Raw genomic sequence first — 23332 nt, forward strand, 5'->3', positions numbered from 1 at the left:
GATGAGCAGTGTGCTCTTCTCCCTGCTAGGAACCAGGCAGACCTTTGAACGTTTACAGAGTATTGGGGCACACTAACCTTTAAGTGATGAGCAGTGTGCTCTTCTCCCTTTTAGGAACCAGGCAGACCTTTGAACGTTTACAGAGTATTGAGGCACACTAACCTTTAAGTGATGAGCAGTGTGCTCTTCTCCCTGCTAGGATCCAGGCAGACCTTTGAACGTTTACAGAGTATTGGGGCACACTAACCTTTAACTGATGAGCAGTGTGCTCTTCTCCCTTTTAGGAACCAGGCAGACCTTTGAACGTTTACAGAGTATTGGGGCTCACTAACCTTTAAGTGATGAGCAGTGTGCTCTTCTCCCTGCTAGGAACCAGGCAGACCTTTGAACGTTTACAGAGTATTGGAGCACACTAACCTTTAAGTGATGAGCAGTGTGCTCTTCTCCCTGCTAGGAACCAGGCAGACCTTTTGAACATTTACTGAGTATTGGGGCTCACTAACCTTTAAGTGATGAGCAGTGTGCTCTTCTCCCTGCTAGGAACCAGGCAGACCTTTGAACGTTTACAGAGTATTGGGGCACACTAACCTTTAAGTGATGAGCAGTGTGCTCTTCTCCCTGCTAGGAACCAGGCAGACCATTGAACGTTTACAGAGTATTGGGGCACACTAACCTTTAAGTGATGAGCAGTGTGCTCTTCTCCCTGCTAGGAACCAGGCAGACCATTGAACGTTTACAGAGTATTGGGGCACACTAACCTTTAAGTGATGAGCAGTGTGCTCTTCTCCCTGCTAGGAACCAGGCAGACCTTTGAACGTTTACAGAGTATTGGGGCACACTAACCTTTAAGTGATGAGCAGTGTGCTCTTCTCCCTGCTAGGAGCCAGGCAGACCTTTGAACGTTTACAGAGTATTGGGGCACACTAACCTTTAAGTGATGAGCAGTGTGCTCTTCTCCCTGCTAGGAACCAGGCAGACCTTTGAACGTTTACAGAGTATTGGGGCACACTAACCTTTAAGTGATGAGCAGTGTGCTCTTCTCCCTGCTAGGAACCAGGCAGACCTTTGAACGTTTACAGAGTATTGGGGCACACTAACCTGTAAGTGATGAGCAGTGTGCTCTTCTCCCTGCTAGGAACCAGGCAGACCTTTGAACGTTTACAGAGTATTGGGGCACACTAACCTGTAAGTGATGAGCAGTGTGCTCTTCTCCCTGCTAGGAACCAGGCAGACCTTTGAACGTTTACAGAGTATTGGGGCACACTAACCTTTAAGTGATGAGCAGTGTGCTCTTCTCCCTGCTAGGAACTAGGCAGACCTTTGAACGTTTACAGAGTATTGGGGCACACTAACCTTTAAGTGATGAGCAGTGTGCTCTTCTCCCTGCTAGGAACCAGGCAGACCTTTGAACGTTTACAGAGTATTGGGGCACACTAACCTTTAAGTGATGAGCAGTGTGCTCTTCTCCTAGCTAGGAACCAAGCAGACCTTTGTACGTTTACAGAGTATTGGGGCACACTAACCTTTAAGTGATGAGCAGTGTGCTCTTCTCCCTGCTAGGAGCCAGGCAGACCTTTGAACGTTTACAGAGTATTGGGGCACACTAACCTTTAAGTGATGAGCAGTGTGCTCTTCTCCCTGCTAGGAGCCAGGCAGACCTTTGAACGTTTACAGAGTATTGGGGCACACTAACCTTTAAGTGATGAGCAGTGTGCTCTCCTCCCTGCTAGGAACCAGGCAGACCTTTGAACGTTTACAGAGTATTGGGGCACACTAACCTTTAAGTGATGAGCAGTGTGCTCTTCTCCCTGCTAGGAACCAGGCAGACCTTTGAACGTTTACAGAGTATCGGGGCACACTAACCTTTAAGTGATGAGCAGTGTGCTCTTCTCCCTTCTAGGAACCAGGCAGACCTTTGAACGTTTACAGAGTATTGGGGCACACTAACCTTTAAGTGATGAGCAGTGTGCTCTTCTCCCTGCTAGGAACCAGGCAGACCTTTGAACGTTTACAGAGTATTGGGGCACACTAACCTTTAAGTGATGAGCAGTGTGCTCTTCTCCCTGCTAGGAACCAGGCAGACCTTTGAACGTTTACAGAGTATTGGGGCACACTAACCTTTAAGTGATGAGCAGTGTGCTCTTCTCCCTGCTAGGAACCAGGCAGACCTTTGAACGTTTACAGAGTATTGGGGCACACTAACCTTTAAGTGATGAGCAGTGTGCTCTTCTCCCTGCTAGGAACCAGGCAGACCTTTGAACGTTTACAGAGTATTGGAGCACACTAACCTTTAAGTGATGAGCAGTGTGCTCTTCTCCCTGCTAGGAACCAGGCAGACCTTTGAACGTTTACAGAGTATTGGGGCACACTAACCTTTAAGTGATGAGCAGTGTGCTCTTCTCCCTGCTAGGAGCCAGGCAGACCTTTTGAACGTTTACAGAGTATTGGGGCACACTAACCTTTAAGTGATGAGCAGTGTGCTCTTCTCCCTGCTAGGAGCCAGGCAGACCTTTTGAACGTTTACAGAGTATTGGGGCACACTAACCTTTAAGTGATGAGCAGTGTGCTCTTCTCCCTGCTAGGAACCAGTCAGACCTTTGAACGTTTACAGAGTATTGGGGCACACTAACCTTTAAGTGATGAGCAGTGTGCTCTTCTCCCTGCTAGGAACCAGGCAGACCTTTGAACGTTTACAGAGTATTGGGGCACACTAACCTTTAAGTGATGAGCAGTGTGCTCTTCTCCCTGCTAGGAACCAGGCAGACCTTTGAACGTTTACAGAGTATTGGGGCACACTAACCTTTAAGTGATGAGCAGTGTGCTCTTCTCCCTGCTAGGAACCAGGCAGACCTTTGAACGTTTACAGAGTATTGGGGCACACTAACCTTTAAGTGATGAGCAGTGTGCTCTTCTCCCTGCTAGGAGCCAGGCAGACCTTTTGAACGTTTACAGAGTATTGGGGCACACTAACCTTTAAGTGATGAGCAGTGTGCTCTTCTCCCTGCTCGGAACCAGGCAGACCTTTTGAACGTTTACAGAGTATTGGGGCACACTAACCTTTAAGTGATGAGCAGTGTGCTCTTCTCCCTGCTAGGAACCAGGCAGACCTTTGAACGTTTACAGAGTATTGGGGCACACTAACCTTTAAGTGATGAGCAGTGTGCTCTTCTCCCTGCTAGGAACCAGGCAGACCTTTGAACGTTTACAGAGTATTGGAGCACACTAACCTTTAAGTGATGAGCAGTGTGCTCTTCTCCCTGCTAGGAACCAGGCAGACCTTTGAACGTTTACAGAGTATTGGGGCACACTAACCTTTAAGTGATGAGCAGTGTGCTCTTCTCCCTGCTAGGAACCAGGCAGACCTTTGAACGTTTACAGAGTATTGGGGCACACTAACCTTTAAGTGATGAGCAGTGTGCTCTTCTCCCTGCTAGGAACCAGGCAGACCTTTGAACGTTTACAGAGTATTGGGGCACACTAACCTTTAAGTGATGAGCAGTGCGCTCTTCTCCCTGCTAGGAACCAGGCAGACCTTTGAACGTTTCCAGAGTATTGGGGCACACTAACCTGTAAGTGATGAGCAGTGTGCTCTTCTCCCTGCTAGGAACCAGGCAGACCTTTGAACGTTTACAAAGTATTGGGGCACACTAATCTTTAAGTGATGAGCAGTGTGCTCTTCTCCCTGCTAGGAACCAGGCAGACCTTAGAACGTTTACAGAGTATTGGGGCACACTAACCTTTAAGTGATGAGCAGTGTGCTCTTCTCCCTGCTAGGAACCAGGCAGACCTTTGAACGTTTACAGAGTATTGGGGCACACTAACCTTTAAGTGATGAGCAGTGCGCTCTTCTCCCTGCTAGGAACCAGGCAGACCTTTGAACGTTTACAGAGTATTGAGGCACACTAACCTTTAAGTGATGAGCAGTGTGCTCTTCTCCCTGCTAGGAACCAGGCAGACCTTTGAACGTTTACAGAGTATTGGGGCACACTAACCTTTAAGTGATGAGCAGTGCGCTCTTCTCCCTGCTAGGAACCAGGCAGACCTTTGAACGTTTACAGAGTATTGGGGCACACTAACCTTTAAGTGATGAGCAGTGTGCTCTTCTCCCTGCTAGGAACCAGGCAGACCTTTTGAACGTTTACAGAGTATTGGGGCACACTAACCTTTAAGTGATGAGCAGTGTGCTCTTCTCCCTGCTAGGAACCAGGCAGACCTTTGAACGTTTACAAAGTATTGGGGCACACTAACCTTTAAGTGATGAGCAGTGTGCTCTTCTCCCTGCTAGGAACCAGGCAGACCTTTGAACGTTTACAGAGTATTGGGGCACACTAACCTTTAAGTGATGAGCAGTGTGCTCTTCTCCCTGCTCGGAACCAGGCAGACCGTTGAACATTTACAGAGTATTGGGGCACACTAACCTTTAAGTGATGAGCAGTGTGCTCTTCTCCCTGCTAGGAACCAGGCAGACCTTTGAACGTTTACAGAGTATTGGGGCACACTAACCTTTAAGTGATGAGCAGTGTGCTCTTCACCCTGCTAGGAACCAGGCAGACCTTTGAACGTTTACAGAGTATTGGGGCACACTAACCTTTAAGTGATGAGCAGTGTGCTCTTCTCCCTGCTCGGAACCAGGCAGACCTTTGAACGTTTACAGAGTATTGGGGCACACTAACCTTTAAGTGATGAGCAGTGTGCTCTTCTCCCTGCTAGGAACCAGGCAGACCTTTGAACGTTTACAGAGTATTGGGGCACACTAACCTTTAAGTGGTGAGCAGTGTGCTCTTCTCCCTGCTAGGAACCAGGCAGACCTTTGAACGTTTACAGAGTATTGGGGCACACTAACCTTTAAGTGATGAGCAGTGTGCTCTTCTCCCTGCTAGGAACCAGGCAGACCTTTGAACGTTTACAGAGTATTGGGGCACACTAACCTTTAAGTGATGAGCAGTGTGATCTTCTCCCTGCTAGGAACCAGGCAGACCTTTGAACGTTTACAGAGTATTGGGGCACACTAACCTTTAAGTGATGAGCAGTGTGCTCTTCTCCCTGCTAGGAACCAGGCAGACCTTTTGAACGTTTACAGAGTATTGGGGCACACTAACCTTTGGGTGATGAGCAGTGTGCTCTTCTCCCTGCTAGGAGCCAGGCAGACCTTTGAACGTTTACAGAGTATTGGGGCACACTAACCTTTAAGTGATGAGCAGTGTGCTCTTCTCCCTGCTAGGAACCAGGCAGACCTTTGAACGTTTACTGAGTATTGGGGCACACTAACCTGTAAGTGATGAGCAGTGTGCTCTTCTCCCTGCTAGGAACCAGGCAGACCTTTGAACGTTTACAGAGTATTGGGGCGCACTAACCTTTAAGTGATGAGCAGTGTGCTCTTCTCCCTGCTAGGAACCAGGCAGACCTTTGAACGTTTACAGAGTATTGGGGCACACTAACCTTTAAGTGATGAGCCGTGTGCTCTTTGATACATAATACATTACAGTAAGTATCTGAGGACAAATGGAGTAAGCTCTTGCTTTTCCCCCCTTTGCTTTTTTATAACTCTAGGGATTATGGTGGCGCAGATTAACAATGTGTGTTTTATTTTGTGCCTTAGTGAGCCTTATAGGATGAACACATTAGGATGACCTTGATGTTTGATGACACTATCTTTTCTGGGTATAAGGTGGCACGTGTGTACTGTATCACACTTTGCATGTGTTCGGTCCAATCAATGTCTATATATAAAGAGTTTGTGTCGCCCCCGGCTAGTAACCGATGGACGTTTCCACACATGTTTTTTCCAGGTCTTCCCAGGGTGTTTGAGAACTTTTTGGTGTGATAATCTGCGGGTCCTGGTGAAGGTGGCCTTATTATATGCTTATTTTTGTTTAAATATCTTTATTGGTATTTTCTGATTTTATCATAACTGGCATCATAGTTTTATACAGTACTTTCTGTTGCCCACCGCAAAATTATATAACCCCTGTGACATTCAATAGTGCAAGTGTCAACAATGAGAACATAAAACCAACACTGCAGTCCTGCTGCCAGATACATACATTATGTTGGACACATATGGAAAAATCTCAGTGTGCTATTACTCGCCGGTGCTGCTACTTCATGGTCTATGAATCAGAAACAAGGCCATACATAGCATGATCCGTACATATCTTATCGGGGCCAGTACTACAATATCTGATGTACATTCTATCCTAACACAGAACAATAACCTGTTGTTCGGACTTGAACAGAAATATAAGGGAAATAATATAGATTGCCATTTCGCAGTGGGTAGTCACTCGTGGATACCAATAAGACCTGTACCTCCAATAAGCATATAATCAAAACTGAAACATACAATACTACTAACTGCCATTTAAACTATGTAAGTCGGGTTGCCGTTGCATATCTGAGCATAATGATTCATTATCTGCACCTTATTATCTTTTGGCTCGTCTATGCAGGGGCTAAACAAAGGCATGTGCCTACGTATAGCCATAAAGACGACGGCTAGCACCTCCCCTCCCAAAAGTGTGCAGGACCTTGATGGTTACTACTGATGTACCAGGGATCTTATGAATACGTGATTGTCAATCAATCAATCAATACATTTATAGAGCACGCTACTCACCCGTGAGGGTCTCAAGGCGCTGAAGGGGGGAGGGGGGTCACTAACTGCTCGAATAGCCAGGTCTTGAGGTGTCTCCTGAAGGTGAGATGGTCCTGGGTCAGTCGTAGGTGTGCCGGGAGGGAGTTCAATGTTTTGGCTGCCAGGTAGGAAAACGATCTTCCTCTGGTGGTGGTTCTGCGGATTCGTGGGACGGTGGCGAAGGTCGAGGTTGGCGTAGCAGAGCTGGCGGGTGGGGGTATAGAACGAGAGGCGGCTGTTGAGGTATTCGGGGCCTTTGTCGTGGAGCGCTTTGTGTGTGTGGATGAGGAGCCTGAACGTGATCCTCTTGTTGATGGGGAGCCAGTGCAGGTTTCTCAGGTGGGCGGATATGTGGCTGTGGCGGGGGATGTCGAGGATGAGTCGTGCGGAGGCGTTCTGTATGCGCTGTAGTCGTTTCTGAAGTTTGGCTGTGGTTCCTTCGTATAGGGCGTTTCCGTAGTCTAGTCGGCTGGTAATGAGGGCTTGGGTGACGGTCTTTCTGGTTTTGGTGGGGATCCACCAGAAGATTTTTCGGAGCATGCGCAGGGTGTTGAAGCAAGATGATTAGATGGCGTTGACTTGCTTGGTCATCGTGAGGGAGGAGTTCAGGATGAATCCCAGGTTGCGTGCGTGGTCCGTGGGTGTTGGTGTGGAGCCCAGTGCTGTGGGCCACCAGGTGTCGTCCCAGGCCGATGGGGATTGTCCGAGGATAAGGACCTCCGCCTTGTCTGAGTTCAGTTTCAGGCGACTGAGCTTCATCCATTCTGCGACGTCTTTCATTCCGTCCTGGAGGTTGGTTTTGGCTGTGGCTGGGTCTTTGGTGAGGGAGAGTATCAGTTGGGTGTCGTCGGTGTAAGAGATGATGTTGATGTTGTGTTTGCGTGCGATGACAGCGAGGGAGCTCATGTAGATATTGAAGAGGGTTGGGCTGAGCGAGGAGCCTTGGGGTGCGCCGCAGATGATCTTGTTGGCTTCTGAGCGGAAGGGAAGGAGGCGGACTCTCTGGGTTATGTCGGAGAGGAATGAGGTAATCCAGTCTAGGGCCTTTCCTTGGATCCTGGTGTGGAAGAGGCGGGTTATTAGGGTGCGATGGCAGACGGTGTCGAAGGCTGCCGAGAGGTCTAGGAGGATGAGAGCGATTGTTTCTCCTTTGTCCATCATGGTCCTGATGTCGTCTGTGGCTGCGTTGAGGGCGGTCTCGGTGCTGTGGTTGGCTCGAAATCCGGACTGGCATGGGTAGAGCGAGTTGTTTGCCTCGAGGAACGCAGTCAGCTGTTTGTTGACGGTCTTCTCGATGACTTTAGCCGGGCAGGGAAGAAGAGAGATGGGGCGGAAGTTCTCTAGGTCTATGGGGTCTGCTGCAGGTTTCTTTAGGAGGGCGTTGATTTCTGCATGCTTCCAGCTCTCAGGGAAAGTGGCTGACGTGAAGGATTTGTTTATGACGTTCCAGAGATGGGGTGCGATGATGGTGTCGGCTTTGTTGAAGATATGGTGGGGGCATTGTTCAGAGGGGGAGCCGGAGTGGATGGAGTTCATGACGTTGGTGGTGTCTTCGGTGCTGGTGGGGATCCAGGCGCTGAAGGTGTTGGTGGGGGTTGTTGGTTCGGTGACTGGAGGTGGAGTGTGGGGTCCGAAGCTGTTGTGTATATCTACGATCTTCCGGTGGAAGAACGTTGCAAGGGAGTTGCAGAGGTCTTGCGACGGTGTGATGTCGTTGTTGCTGGCGCTGGGGTTGGAAAGCTCTTTGACGATGTTGAAGAGTTCCTTGCTGTTGTGGGTGTTGTTGTCCAGCCGCTCTTTGAACGGTGTCTTTTTGGTGGTGCGGATCAGCTGGTGGTGTTCGCGAGTGGCGTTCTTGAGGGCTGTCATGTTTTCTGTTGTCCGTTCTTGGCGCCAGGTTTTTTCGAGGGTGCGGCAGGATTTCTTTGAGTCTTTGAGGGCATCTGTGAACCACAGGGTTTTCCTGTTTCCGGTTTTGCCTGGGTGGTTCTTCAGTGGAGCGAGGTCGTTGGCGCATTTGGTAATCCACTGTCAGAGGTAGTGGGCATCGAAGTTGATGTCGGCGGTGTCAGTTGGCGGGTTCTGTTTCAGGGATGCGAGTAGCTGGTCTGTGGTGATTTTGCTCCAGCATCTGTTGGGGATTTGTTGCGTGCGGTGGTGGGATGTAGTCTTTTTGAACGGGAAGTGGATGCATCTGTGGTCGGTCCAGTGTAGTCCGGTGGAGTGGCTGAAGGAGACGTGGTTGCTGGCGGAGAAGATGGGATCAAGCATGTGGCTAGCGAGGTGGGTGGGGGTGTTCACCAGTTGTTTGAGTCCGAGGTTGGCAAGGTTGTCGAGCAGGGTGGTGGAGTTGTTGTCGTCTTTTTTCTCCAGGTGGAAGTTCAGGTCCCCTAAGAGGATGTATTCTGGTGAGGCTAGGGCGTTTGGGGTGACGAAGTCGGCGATGGTTTTGCTGAATTGTGTGCGTGGGCCCGGGGGTCTGTAGATGAGCTTTTCTCTGAGGGTGGTCTTGAGGTCGGTGTGAATCTGGAAGTGTAGGTGTTCGGCGGCAGGGAGTGTGTCTTCGCCGTTGGTCATGATGTTGATGGTGTTTTTGTAGATGATGGCCATTCCTCCTCCGGTTTGCTTGATGCGATCCTTCCGGATGATCTTGTAGCCGTCCGGGATGGCTATGGCGATGTCGGGGGCCGAGGAACCGTTCATCCAGGTTTCCGTGAGGAAGGCGACGTCTGGTGCTGTTGTGTCGAGGAGGTCCCAGATTTCGATGGCGTGCTTGTGGAGGGAGCGGGTGTTGAGGAGGATGCACTTGAGGTGGTTGTTGTTGATGTTAGGTCCGGGCGGTGGTCTGCAGGTTCGGAGGCAGGTGAATTTGCGGGCTTGACAGGTGAAGGTTCCGTGTGTTCGCTTTGGGGTGGCTTGGCAGCAGGCGGGTGGTTGTCCGATGTTTAGTGCATTGAGGGCGGCGGTGTCGTATCTCAGTCGAGGTCCTCTGCTCCGTCCGGGGCCAGGGGTTCTGGCATTGGACGCGGTCCAGGCGCGAACAGGGGCAGACGGGCTTGCTTTAGGCGCGCCTTCGGTGCGCCGGCGGCGCGCCCGCTGCACGGCCTCCATATGAGGGGCTGTGGGAGGGAGGAGCAGCTGAGAGGCGGGAGCGGGGTGGCGAATGGGAACAGCGGGGGCGGGGCCGCAGGGGCACAGTGGCGGGAAAATAGCACAGAGGGAGGTGGGGGGGAGAAAGGGCACAGAAGCAAAAAATGGGGAAGGGGGCTCAAGGGCACAGAAAGCAAAAACGAAGGGAAGGGGGCACAGGACACAGAAGCAAAAAACAAGGGAAGTGGGGGCTCAAGGGCACTGACAGCAAAAACGAAGGGAGGGGGCACAGGGCACAGAAGCAAAACGAGGGAACGGGGCTCAAGGACACAACACAGCAGTACAGGGGAAAAAGCGAAATGCAGTTGGCAAGGGATCACGCAGCAACAGGCAGCGGGAGCAGGCTACAGCGTCACTGGAGGTCCGTGTGGCGGCTGGGGGGCAACTTACCTGTGGACAGGTCAAGGGTCTGCATGTCTGGGCACAACATTGTCCTGTAATCATGACACTGGGTACTATCATGTCTATTGCAGATCAACAGGTTGCACACCTTCATCGTTCACCGCGGCACCGCTTCAAAGGGCAGCTAGCATAGAGTCCCAGTCCGGCGCTATAGGGTATTTACGAAGCCCTGCCGTTTCCTCCCTATGTAGCGCCGTGTTCTCCGCCTGTGCCCATGTTACAAGTGAACTTTTCCAGCCAACCATCTCTCTGCATGTTTCCATTTTTTGGTTATTAGTCGTTTTGCCGTGATTAAACCCAGATCCCGGAATCTTGAGGTGATTTTATTGTGTTTTGATCTGGCATAGAGTCCTAAAAGGCAAATCTCCCAAGACAGCGTTACGGGCGTGCCTGTGCATAAGGCTAGTGTAGTAACTACCCCCGCCAATATTGCTGCAGGGATGGGCAGGCCCAAAGCATGTGTAGTAAATCCGCGTCTGGTTGTTAGCAGCGTGGGCATGCAGAGGTGGCAATGTGGAAATATCTATTTATCTTATCAGGCAAGAGATACGCCCTCTGGAAGATAAACATCTGTATAAGTTTGAATCTTGAGTTTCTTGGTATGTGTCTGGAGCTTGCTAAAACAGCATCCCATTCCTTATCAGTCCATGGCCGACCTCTATCTGTTTCCCAACTAACACGAATTCGCAACATGGGCTTGAGTGTGTGCATGAGGAGCGCTTCCACTAACCAGTGCACCACATGGGAGCCTTCCCCCAGGTACTGAAGTAGCAAGTGTGTCTGTGGTTCCACCGTTAAGTCCCCCCAGACAGCTGATAGTGCTTTCAGAAGGGAGGCGTGTAAAAGGAATTGACCTGCCGGCAACTCAGCGTCTTCAGCTAGTGTCGCAAATGGCAATAGCCCACTGTCGCTGTAAAGATCACCCAGCGTGGTCAAACCCGCAGCGCGCCAGATCATCAGAGCTGTTTCTGATGTACCCAGCCTGCCACGTCGCGTACCGAGCAGTGGAAATATAGGGGCATATGGGAGGGTCGCATGGGTGATATATAAGCTTCTCCTATAACATTGTATTGCCAATCCAAGATGTAGTTGTTTTGGCCTTGGAAGTTTTGCAACGGGGTGAAACAGATGGCAGATCTGAGAGTGGGTCCAGGGCCGTGCCATGGCCGCTGTGTCCTCCAGATTCTGACCAGCAAGCCATTTTGTTGCCCATTGAAGTTGGGCTGCCAAATAATACAGTTCCTTATTAGGGACAGCCAGTCCTCCCCAACCAGTGTGAGCGTGCAATTTACACAGAGCCACTCGTGGCCTCCCGTTATTCCATATGAAATCCCGGAGGAGCTATTCTAACTCTCGATAGCTTGGGCGGAACATAGAGTGGGAGATTTGAAAAATAATACAGCAGCTTAGGCAACACAATAATTTTCAACAGCGCATTACGACTCATAATGTTTAGGGGAAGTGTCTTCAAGAAGCGCATCTGATCCCGTAGTGCCGAGATTGCTCTCATCAGGTTACCCTCAAACAGGTCGTCAGGCATCCGATATACAAAGATCCCAAGGTATCTAAACGTGGTGGGATACCATGTGAGAGGTGAGCCATTTAAGATCACAGCTTCCTCTGCTGTGGCAGCGCTGAAGGGATACATCTCTGACTTGGTCCAGTTAACCCGGAGTCCAGACATTTCCTCAAAAGCTCTCAGTATATCTGCAATGGACGTCGGGATCGCAGTGATATTCCGAAGATATAATAATAGGTCATCCGCGCACAGGGAAATAGTATGTAGCCCATCCAACGGAATGCCTAATGCCTCCCCATCTCCTCGGAGCATCATCACCAGTGGTTCCATTGCTAGGGAGAATAGCAACGGAAACAAGGGACTGCCCTGGCGTGTCCCACGTCTCACCCTGATTGATTCCGAGATCAACCTACCGGTGCGGACTCGGTCAGTGGGGCGCTGATACAATAGGTGAACCATATTTAAAAAGTGATCTCCCAGTTCAAATGTGCCTAAGACTGCTGCCAGATAAGGCCATTCCAGAGAGTCACAGGCTTTCTCCAGGTCAAGAACAAAGCAACCCGACGTAGGCCAACTATGCGTTGCATATTGCTGTATTCTAAAAAATCTACGAATATTAAGAGAAGTGCACCGGGCTGGAACAAACCCGGTTTGGTCAGGGTGTACCATTGTTTTCACTGCGGGAGATAGACGCCTTGCCAATAGTGATGCAAAAACGTTGTAGTCAGTGTTGAGGAGTGCTAATGGGCGATAAGAGCCCAATCTTCCAATTTAAACTTTTAATGGCAGACAGCAGCACACACAAAGGTCAAGGGTACTTACCCAAGACGCGTTTGGCGAAAAATGGACAATATTGCAAGCTACGAGGATGGTGTTTTAATCTGCAATCTGACCAATAAAAGGATAAACCAACGTCGTGTGTGGCCCCTTCACTTTTGAGCACCTTCATATGGAATATATATGGCCTGCTCTGGCCAGGAAGGCGTCCTACTGCAAACATGCGGTCCACGCCTAGAAACTTGAAAGGTGCGTGTGAAACGGTGTGTCCGTTTGGGGTGAGGCGAAAAATAATGCAGAGCTTAACATCATCTACAAAAGCTGCTTAATTAATCTAACAATTTTAATTTTGGGAAGTATAAGCGGCATTCACTATGGTTGTGAAAAGGCTGAACTACACAAACCACAATGCTTGTTTGGCGAAACATGGACAATATTGCAAGCTAAGAGGGTGATGTTTAATCTGCAGAATGCCCAATAATGGTGTCAGTCAAGCCCCTGTAATGTAACGAAGGCTGTTTTTGAAATTACAACTTTGGCATCAAATTAGTGCACAGAGGCAGACACTACAGGGCTGGCTGCTGAGCTAGAAAGCCATTTTTGGGTAGTTTGGGTGACGAGGATTTGGATGTTCATGAATGTTTGTGGCAGCGGTGTTAGACGCTGTCCATGATGCTGCTTGTGCTGACCCAGGAGTGGTGCAAGTTAACAAGGACTTCACAGATGGTCTCCCCTGGGACTGGTGCTTAAGTGCTGAGGTGTGTGGGTGTGCTCAAGTGGCGGCAGAGCTAACTGTGGCTCGGGGCATGGTTATGAGACCCGATACTTTTGTGCTGCTTGGTAAGACGAGACCGTGCTTGTTGAATATTCATCCAATGCGAGTGGTGAGATCCGCATTGCTGGTCTGCCTGAAGTTGTGATGCTGCCGACAGTAGCGTGTCTGCTAAAAGCGGTGGCGTGGCTGGTGGAACTATAAAGCCAAATAAGAGAAAGTTATCTTCCGACACCAAAGTCTTCGTGACTGAGACCAGTAACACTGAAGACTCTGAGACTCACAGCAGTAATTTCTCCTTTCAGAGCGTTATTGCTGCAGATGGAGTGAAGCCCAGAAGTAAGCACATTACTAAGGTACCAACAAAGATTAATGTTTATCATTTGTATTAACTGTTCCTCTTTTGCAGCATTTGGAAATGCATTTTCAAGTTGTGATGCTTTTTGTTTAGTTTTTTCTTGTAGGCTGATACCTTTGGTTTAAAGGGAATGATGTTGTAGTGTGTGACCTTAATGCTGCAGTTTGCATTTCATTACCATAATTTTCTTACCCTGGAGAATCTCCAGAGTGGAGGAGGTTTGCTGTTCCAGAGTTCTTTCTTCAGCTTCTGGGCAGTTGTCACTCTGTGGCGATCTGTGGTCCTGTTTCTCTTTCTTCTTGTAGTAGCTCCTATCAGAGCTTCATCCTCCCGCCAACGATAATATGATGGTAGGCATCACCCAACACACAACACAGCCTATGATGGGCTACGTCTATCTGCTCGGCGCAGTTAGAGCGAGGATAAAGTTCTCCGGACCCATCAGGCTGTGAATGTAACCTAAGGGCTTAAGATGAAATGAGGAGCTTACCTCCTTCCTGAGTTGCTCCAGACTGCTGTGTGCAGACCCGATAGCTGGCAGCACCCTGGAGTATGTATGTATAAATCAGATTATGTTGGAAGTAACCTGCAATATAGTGGCAGGCAGCATCCTTCCATAGAGTAGGATTTCTCAAAGTGTTTTATTTCCTGGCACATTAATGGAGTTAGTCTTTTAACTGGCAGAAGAACAACACTGACCATACATTTCCTGGCACTGTCTTTAAAACGACGTACACATTAGGAATGGCATTTCGTTCTGCTGGAATACTAGCACAAGTTATCTTGTACTCTGCGATGATGTTGCACAGATCTTTGGCTGCAATGCCTTCCATTTTTCATTCAAACATGCTTTCTACAGAGTGCATACATGATTTGCTGCTGTAGAGAAATACTGCTCCTGTGTACTGTGGCAGACTCAGAAATATTGAAAATCTTCTTGATTTTTCTTTCAGCACTTCATAGTAAAACCTTTCAATTTTTGAGTCATACATTTGGCAGAAACATAATTTAGTACCATTAAAATAGTTGTGATGGGGAACTTTCATGTGGGGTTAGGACTGGCTCGACCAGAGTGCTTGCTGACTTGGAGGAGTATGGAGTTGACCACCTTGCCTGGTCCGGTGTAGAACCAAGCCATCGATGCTTTGCTGCAGGCTCATTTGCCCTGATAGCTGGTCAACAGTTTGAGGAGGAGGAGGTGAAGAGCTGGCTAAGTGTGCCCTGAGGCTGGCATTTCAGTACATCCCTGAAAAGTGAGCTTTGAGTCATGTAGTGTTCCTCTTATACCACGTGCAATTCACCCTCTCCAAAGCCTCAAGAATTCCTGGGTGTGAAGGGCGGCTGATTCTGATCGGGTGCTTGATAGTTTTCCAGAAACTCATGGTCTTGATTGTTCACTCTTCCCCCTAACATCAGAGCCCAACCCAACCTGCTCTCATTCCGCAAAGCGCTCAAAACATGGCTATTCCCGTGAGACCCCTTCGCAGAAGGTTCTTGTCACTTAGCGCTGGGACGCTCACGGGCAGCCATGCGCTCTAGAAATCTGTTAAATAAATAAATAATGTTTGTCATTAGTTAATAAAACACGCCCAGGGGTTTTATCGCTTTAGTGACACAAACTGCAATAAATGTTTCTTTGTCGTTGCAAAAAAATATGAACGACTGACGAGCCTCTGTAGGTCAAAGAATGGAAGGGCTGGGAAACTGTCAGTTATCTCACTGCTAAGCAGAGCAGTGTCATGCTTCGTCCTCACTCAGGCCACTGATTTTAACCAACATTGCTTAGAACACTGGGACTTTAGAACCCATCTTTTTAATGAGAAAAACAAAACTACAAGTCCCATAAGCAATAGTGGTGGAAGGTGTCACACATGACCTGGGACAACATCCGATACAGCACATCCAGTTCCATTTTTTAAGTATTTGACACAATATTGAATTTATAACCTTTGTTTTTTATGGTCATGAGTCACCAGAATACTAAAAATGTGTCTTTTATTTTCAGGGTCAATGAAGTAATGGTCACCAGCTTGGAAGCTTTGTTAATTCTTCAGTATTTGTCATTGATCTCCACGTGTGGCTGGTTTGGGTCTGCCCCCTGCATCTTTCCCGATAATTCGCACAGGTAAGGAGCTTGTAGCAGCAACATGATAACCCCATACTCGTCTTAAGAAGTGCGCTCGGAGGCAGGTATCCGATCATTTTTGTTGAAATGAGCAAGCGCCAATATCTGCTATGTACATTTGTTAAAATAAAACAGTCAAATCACAGTATACTGTTCGGAAGGTTCCGTCCCAGAGACATTATCTGTAACTGAACGCAGACACCCTAGGAAGCATGTGCTTTTAAGACAAGTTGCGTTCACTCACCTAAAGGTAACATGCTTCATCATTGGGCTATACTCCTCACCAGGCCGGCGCTACAATGCCTGGCGGGCACCACAAGAGGGCACTTTCTCGCAGATCTTTTATTAAGTACGCCGGATGCGCATAGTAGGACAGAGGATGTTGTGTCATAAGATTTGAGATTGGTGAAAGTCTGAATATAAGATCAACTATCGGCCAGTTGCCGCAATATAGTTAATGTGATCTTCCTGGTCCATGTTGAGATTAAAAACAGTGGCAGAGAAATTGAGGAACTAATGGCCCCTATCACTGTGTGAAAGTGTCGATCACCTATGGACCCGCTGGTAAGCTGGGGTCTATACTTCAGGTCAACTTTTTTCATGCCTTGTGTAGTCATGGAGCAATCTGTTGGCATTTCATCAGGACCAAATATGGGAAAATGGGAAAATGTGACCTAATCTTCTCCACAGCGTGAGGAGCTCTGTAACTCAAAGCCCTGCATGGTGCATAGGTGATAAGGTGCCTAGTACCATCTTACCACCACAGGTGAGCGCTGCCTAACAGAGTGCACTAGATACGGTAACATTGAAGAAATCAAACTTCATTCTCAGGGGTCTCACTAATACAAAGAAGAATCTGACATAGAAGCTCGAATATAAAAAGAACATCTTTATTAAACTCAAATAAGTGAGACTACGTCACACAGAAGCCTTAGCAACTGAATGAGGCAGTCTGAGGAGTACAGAAAACAGAGGCCTTATATATGCTTAGGGTTACAAACTCAGCATAAAAGTAAGGGGCAGTCCTAGCTCATACAAGCATGCAAAAATGCCTAACATGGACATGCAAGATCTGCCAAATATTAGCCAATAGGAAAACATTCAAAACAAGGCATCATGTAACCAGAACGTCCCCCTTGAGTCGTGTTTTTGCCCAATCCCATAAGTCAATCAATGACAGCACCTATAGGTCAATCAGTAATGGCAGAACATGTCTGTATGCTTTAAAAGAAAGGTTGTGTAATAGGAAAACACAGGGAGAGAATAGCGAAGGCCAAAAGATAAGATACAGCACAAAAAGAATACTAAAGGCTAACAGATAGATGATACAGGGATTAGGTGGTCCAGACAAAGATTATTTTAGGTCGGCTGGTGTCTGAGATGGGTTTCAAGACAAGGACGGAGGGGGTGTTCAACACATTGCAGTCCAAAGGGCAGAGACACTTCGTGAATCATGCAGCCTTTGTAAAGGCAACACAAAATGAAGTTGAATGTAAAATGGAGTCGAAATTAAAGAACCTCCACCCTCCTAAAATTCAGGGCATATTGACTTGTCCAATAGCGAGAACGCCGCATCAGAGGGCAACTGGTTTGAAAAGCACATGCTTCCTAAGGTGCTCAGTTAGAGATAATGTCTGTGGGACTGAACCTCCAGAACAGTATACTGTGAGTTGATTTATATGAAGAATGTGTATACTGGACTGTCATTTTCCTCGTCATCTCTTGTGCTATGTAAAATAGAACACAACTCACCGGGAGGCCAACAAATCTATCATACATTTAATGCAAAAATAGCAAAAGTCCAAGCAAACTAACAAGTGACAATTGTCTTTGCAATGGACGAGAGCATCCACCCTAAAGCAAGTTGGAGTATATAATGCTAATGCTACACAATGTATTTTTATACACTTTTCTCCTAATACAAGTCAATGAAACATGAACACGTGATAGAAACAGTTACTCTAACAACACTAATGAGTAGGAGGCAGGATCTTCTCTCGAGAGGAATGTGAGGAGTCCGTGAGGTGCAGATAAAAGATACACAGACAAGCTGCAGAATTCACTGTTTCTGGAAATAACACTTCTGTTTGTCAATATTCAATTTACTACAAGATGCAGGAAAGTGTGCAGATGGACATCACTAAATAAAAGGGTTCTGGGCCCTAATAGAATCATGGAACTTTGCAGGCATATTAAGGCGAACAGACACATCAAATTAATATAAGAATATTATAATTTGGTAATGTAATATATCAATGCACGTTGTGACAGTGATGTGTATGATGTGTAAACAATTATCGGTATTAAAGAAACCATTATATCCAGGTATGCTTTCTCAATTCCTTCTTCCTAGAGGCCACCACTGCTGCTATCCAGCTGTATTCAGCAGTGCCTCCTGTGACCTGGAATCCTGTATGTAATCAATACCAAAGGTCGTCAATACTTCTAGCCAACTCCGGTCACTGGTGCCACTCGCACCCCCACCACCCTTTGGACTGTTATTCTTCTAGCCAGCTCCAGTCAGTAGTGGCCCCTTGGACCTGTGTGAAAGCCTACTAGCCAGCTCCTGTTAGTACTGGCCCCTGGGACCTGTTATCATTCTAGCCAACTTGAGTCATTAGTAGCACCTTGGGACTAGTGATCATACTAACCAGCTTCAGTCAGTATTGGCTCCCTGAGACCTATTATCCTGCTAAGTAACTCCAGTCAGTAGTGACCCCTGTACCTTAAATCCTGCTAATATTCAAATCCAGAGGTCAACTCTACTGCCAACCAGTTCCAGTTAATATTGACATGTATTGTTACCCTGCCTGTAATGTATACCAGAGGCCAGCGTTGTTGCTAGCCAGCTCCAGTCACCAGTGCCCGTCACATATTATCCTCAATAGGATCAATGCCCAAGGCCTGTGCAGCTGCTAACCTGCTCTAGTCAATAGTGACCTCCCAGACCTGGTATTCTGCATCTAATCAACAAGACTTTGGCCATAATAACACTCACCCCACATCCTTATGGTATATTAGCAATGTAATTTATTTACTTACATCATACGGTCGGTACCGCACTATATCACACGATCCCAAAAACAAAGAAAATCTAAAATTGCCTACCCGTTCTGCCTCCACCATGTAAAAAATGACTAAATCACACCAAGCACTATAGCCTGCCTCATCACATCTCATGGCACACTCATCCACAACATGACAAGATACCACGGCAGGGATTTGGGGCCATTAATCCTATGTTCGAGGCATGTGTGCTGTAGATGCACATGCTTTGCATTCTCCTGCCATCAGGTGTTGGATCTGGATGTTTGCAAGTTGTTTTTTCTTTGAAGAAGTCTTTCCAGTCACAAGGTAAGGTGACTCCTCCTTTCGGTGATAGTGCACATGGGCTTTGACTCCATACTTAGATTGGTTTTTTTACCCCCCAACGGGTTCAGATGTGTATTGTTGCGCTATGAAACTGTTCCTCGGGTTCCCCTCAGTGCGCAGTACACTCTACCCTCCGCCTTATTGTTTCAGTATGCATTTCTTTGTTCTCCGCATTTCGGATCTATCGACAAACTCCATTATCGATAGAAAACCTTGTGGGCAACCGTCGGGCTACGTAGGACCAGCCTTCTACAAATGGAACGGACTCCATTCCATTTCTTTCCTTGGTACCACACCAAGCACCCTCGCACTGACCTACATCAAGTTTGTAACTTATGCCTTTCTCCGGAACACAAGGAGGAACACTGCGACGCTTGTAAGTCGTTTCGATCCAAGAGGACTCTACACGATCATCAGGCTCGATGACGAGAGAGGCAGCGCCAAAGCATTCAACACACTCTGGATATCTTTGCAGAAGAATCTAACCTAGAAGAGATAAAAGCGTCCTCTGTTGAAGAAGACATAAACAAAAAATAATGCCTCGGTATGAATAAAGATACTCAATAGTAAGATAAAGAGAAAATGAATTTGAACTCTTCCTATCAGAATAAATCTTCCTCAGTGAATCTGATATTTTCTAGTATCTGCAGTCAAAAGAACCAACATCAAACATACACTTATTTTTTTATTCAGATTAATCTGTATTGAATTTCAATCCTCTTATTATGAACACAAATACATTAATATCACATATATTTATATATATACACAATTATTTACATTTGTACATATAACTCAAAGACAAGTACAAAACAAGAAACTTTCTTGCTCTCTTTGCCCTTATTATATATTTGATGCACCTCACACATTGTATATATTGTGAATTCCATTTCTAGATCACTGTAGGAAGGTGGATATCTGACTATGGTTACCCCCAACTTTTTGCCTAGTGTTTAGCTGGTTTTCGACTTAGTTAGCCTGGGATCCTGCTATCCAGAGCCCCAGGCTATCTGCTCTCTCCTTAAAATGGACTCCATGTACCTTAGGTACATTACCAATTGGATACTGGACCACTTTATAGGCCCCTGTACAGTGTACCATAGGTACCCAGGGCATAGGTGCCACCAGGGCCTACCAGGGGCTGCAGTATTATGCCACCCCTGGCTGGCCCCACAATTTGACACAACTGGCTGATCACTCAGCTGGGGCAAGGTGGTGTAATCACCCCTTGTTTAGATATAATATTCCTATATCTAAACTTATATCTAGACGCATATAAACCTATAAATCACTCCTATGGCAGGCCTTAACAATCCTGGAGACAGAGTGCTTGGTTTCATGTGAGATGGTGCTCTGGCATGAGCTGAGCCTGTCTGCAGCTTTCGGAACCACTTCGTTTAGCTGTTCTAGGATATAGCCATACCATATACTCTTAAGTGCATTATGAACCTCACGGTTAAATGCTAACTCTTGTTTGGCTTTATCAAAACATGTCGAGTAAGGTGTCATACAAATAGGAATACTACCCCCTTGCCAATTCTGGCGACGGGGGTAGCATTCCACCCTTCTAGAGGGACACGACATGTACCTAACCTGAAACCGGGGTAAAGTTAAACAGAGCCTCAGCATCACAAAATGGATGCTGCCACCACAGACACAAGTCTGACCTCCTGCTGCTGGGAGGAGTCCTTCCAGCGAGGGAGGCTTGGCCAAAGGGTTTCCTGCCTTGGGAGGTGCTAGCACCACCCCAGATAGGATTTTGTGTAGTGGGTTAGGGAGGGCTGAATAGATTGAGACATGCCTGGGGCACACAAGGTGTCCCTGTGCATATGCCAGTTCAAACCGGTGCTGGGGCTCTCCAGCCCCATTCCTGGCGCGAAATTGGACAAAGGAAAGGTGGTGTAGCCACCCCCCTTCCTGGTCCCACCCATAGGAGGGACCTAGCAGGTAATCCAGCCCCTAGATTTTGGTTTAAGAGTAGGAGCTGTGTCCCAAGATTTTAGATTATCCTGAAACTCGAATTGAAGAAGAAGAAACTCTGGACTTCGAAATTCTGCTGCTCAGAAGACTGAAGAATATCTCCCTTGTGGCCAAGGAGTGACCACCCTGTGAATACAGGCACCATCCAGCGATCAACGACTGCTTTGCCGCTGCCTCCTGATGGAGCCCGAGCCCAGAGCCTGACAAGACCCAGACTCCCAGACATCTCACAGCCCGATCCACAGTCCCTGCGAAGCTGAGACCCGTGGAGGCACCGAGAGACGTGGGACCGGCCATCTTCGAAAGTCCAAGAGAAGCTGACTGCGCAGCACCCGAGGCACATTCGACGCTGTGCTTTGGGGTTTGAGAAGCCCCAGCCCGAGCACTAATTGCACCAAAGATCAGCCCTCCAGCATCCACGAGATCTGCGTGGGGCCCTTTTGCTTTTTCCTGCTCGATGCGTCTGCCCGGTCCCTGACCCGTTGGCTAGTGGCCATTTTGGCGACGAAATCTACAATCTACCCCACTGGTCTGGTTGCCCCAGACTGGCCCTTGCTCCTGTAAAAAGGAGCAGCTCCTCAGACCTTGCTGGTCTGAGTAAGAAGCCTTTTTCGATTCCTGCATGATTTGCATTATCCAAGGCCTGTTTGCTCCAATCAAGAAGCCAACAACACCATTAGCTAGAGCCTTCGTGGGACAGCTCGTGCATCACTTCTGATTGTCGTCGATGACTCCGTGTCCACGTGGCTGAAGAGACAAACTTCTCGACATCAACCTGAAGCATCCCGACATCGCCTGGTTCCCTCCTGGTTTCACGCCGGTCACTGGCTAGTGACTTTGGACACTGTCCCCTCTGCTTTCAGGTCTTCAGCATCTTCAATCCACCCTTGGATCCACCGGAACTCTTCTCTCCTGGTCGCCTGCAGCATCTTCATCTTCACGCTCCAAAGAACTGCACGACGAAACCCAACACAATTTCACACCTGTGCACCCGCTTCCTGTGGGTGAGGTAAAGCTGGCACTCCGGTGCTCCTGTGTAGAAATACACCTCTAGTGTCTATGTTTCAAGTTGCTAGTTTCTAGGCCATCCGGAAGAACTCCTTTTCTGTAACTTTGTGACTTTTACGCACCATTGTAATCAATGGGTGCACGCGTGTAACTTTTAGCACTGCACGCGCATCCCGTGGGCCTCCTGTTCACTAACTGTTGTTAGCTCAGTGTAGTCCCAGCGATTCCCAAGGCCCTAGGCCTTACCACTGTTCGATTGGTGGTTCTTACACCACTATTTTAGTATATGGTTTGACGGGCCACTTGGCTCATCCATCATTTGTGCAACTTTTGTATATTTTATCATTAACTTGTTTTAACAATTGTGCTTCTGTGCTCATAAAGAGTATAGGGGATACTTTTAGAACTAAATACATATATATTTTCAATATATATCTTGTGTGGTGCCCTTTCATTTGGTATTCAAGGGGGTTGCATATGGTAAAACAGCTGGCTTCACATGCCCTCAAGAGTTTAGCCTAAGACTGCTCTGTCCATGCTACCTCTAGGATAGCTGGCCTATAAGGTTGACTTACAACCACCACCATAAGGGTTGCTTGGCATGATACAAGGTGATCAATAGAACTAGTGAGCCGCATTTACCAGGCCAACTTCTCACATTGGTGTGCAGCGGTTGGGATTTGATCTTGCTGTTACCATTGTAATCTTTTTTAATATCATTTGAAAGATCATACAAGTACCTTTAGGTACATAAAAAACAAGGATAGAATACTTAAGTTCTACTGAACTTAGCTGTAGAGGATAGGGCTTAGCACACCCTGACTACAACACCTAGAGAAGGTTTAGTAGGTAAACAGCAGTGTAGGTAGATTGCAACACATCCACCTCACTAGAGCAATGTCTGGAGCAAGAGAGCCCAGTGGACTCCACCCTGTTGGTGGTGACCCTCCAAAGGCACCCTCCAAATTTGCTATGCTTAGTTTTAATGAGTTGAGGCACTTGTGTACCACATGAAAGCTGAAACAAGGGCAAACCCCTACCATTCAACAACTCCTAGAGCTCTTAGATGAGTCTGAGGCTCTAACAGTCCCCAAACCAGACCCTACAGGGAATGGAGAAGAGGTTCTCCCCTCTGAAGATGATACTACTGGAGCCCCTATCACTGATGTAGTCAATGATGATGAAGATGATGCTAATAATGATGATGATGATGAGGATCAGAATCAGGGCCAGGA

At 47.6% G+C, this 23332-nt stretch overlaps 2 protein-coding genes across 2 annotated transcripts in view; both read left to right on the top strand.

Annotated features, from left to right (window-relative positions):
* Positions 1-23332, top strand: part of LOC144805857 (uncharacterized) — a 303652-nt gene that overhangs the window by 158158 nt on the left and 122162 nt on the right. The gene's annotated exons all lie outside the window — the stretch shown is intronic.
* The window catches only part of LOC144805858 (uncharacterized), a 2350900-nt gene continuing 2341125 nt past the window's right edge, over positions 13558-23332 (top strand). Inside the window, exons 1-2 of the mRNA XM_078672339.1 lie at positions 13558-13610; positions 15618-15737. The gene's annotated coding sequence lies outside the window, so the exon portion shown is untranslated. The remainder of the gene's footprint in view (positions 13611-15617; positions 15738-23332) is intronic.

Source organism: Lissotriton helveticus (genome assembly GCF_964261635.1).
Source record: "Lissotriton helveticus chromosome 1_1 unlocalized genomic scaffold, aLisHel1.1 SUPER_1_unloc_3, whole genome shotgun sequence".
Taxonomy (NCBI): Eukaryota; Metazoa; Chordata; class Amphibia; order Caudata; family Salamandridae; genus Lissotriton; species Lissotriton helveticus.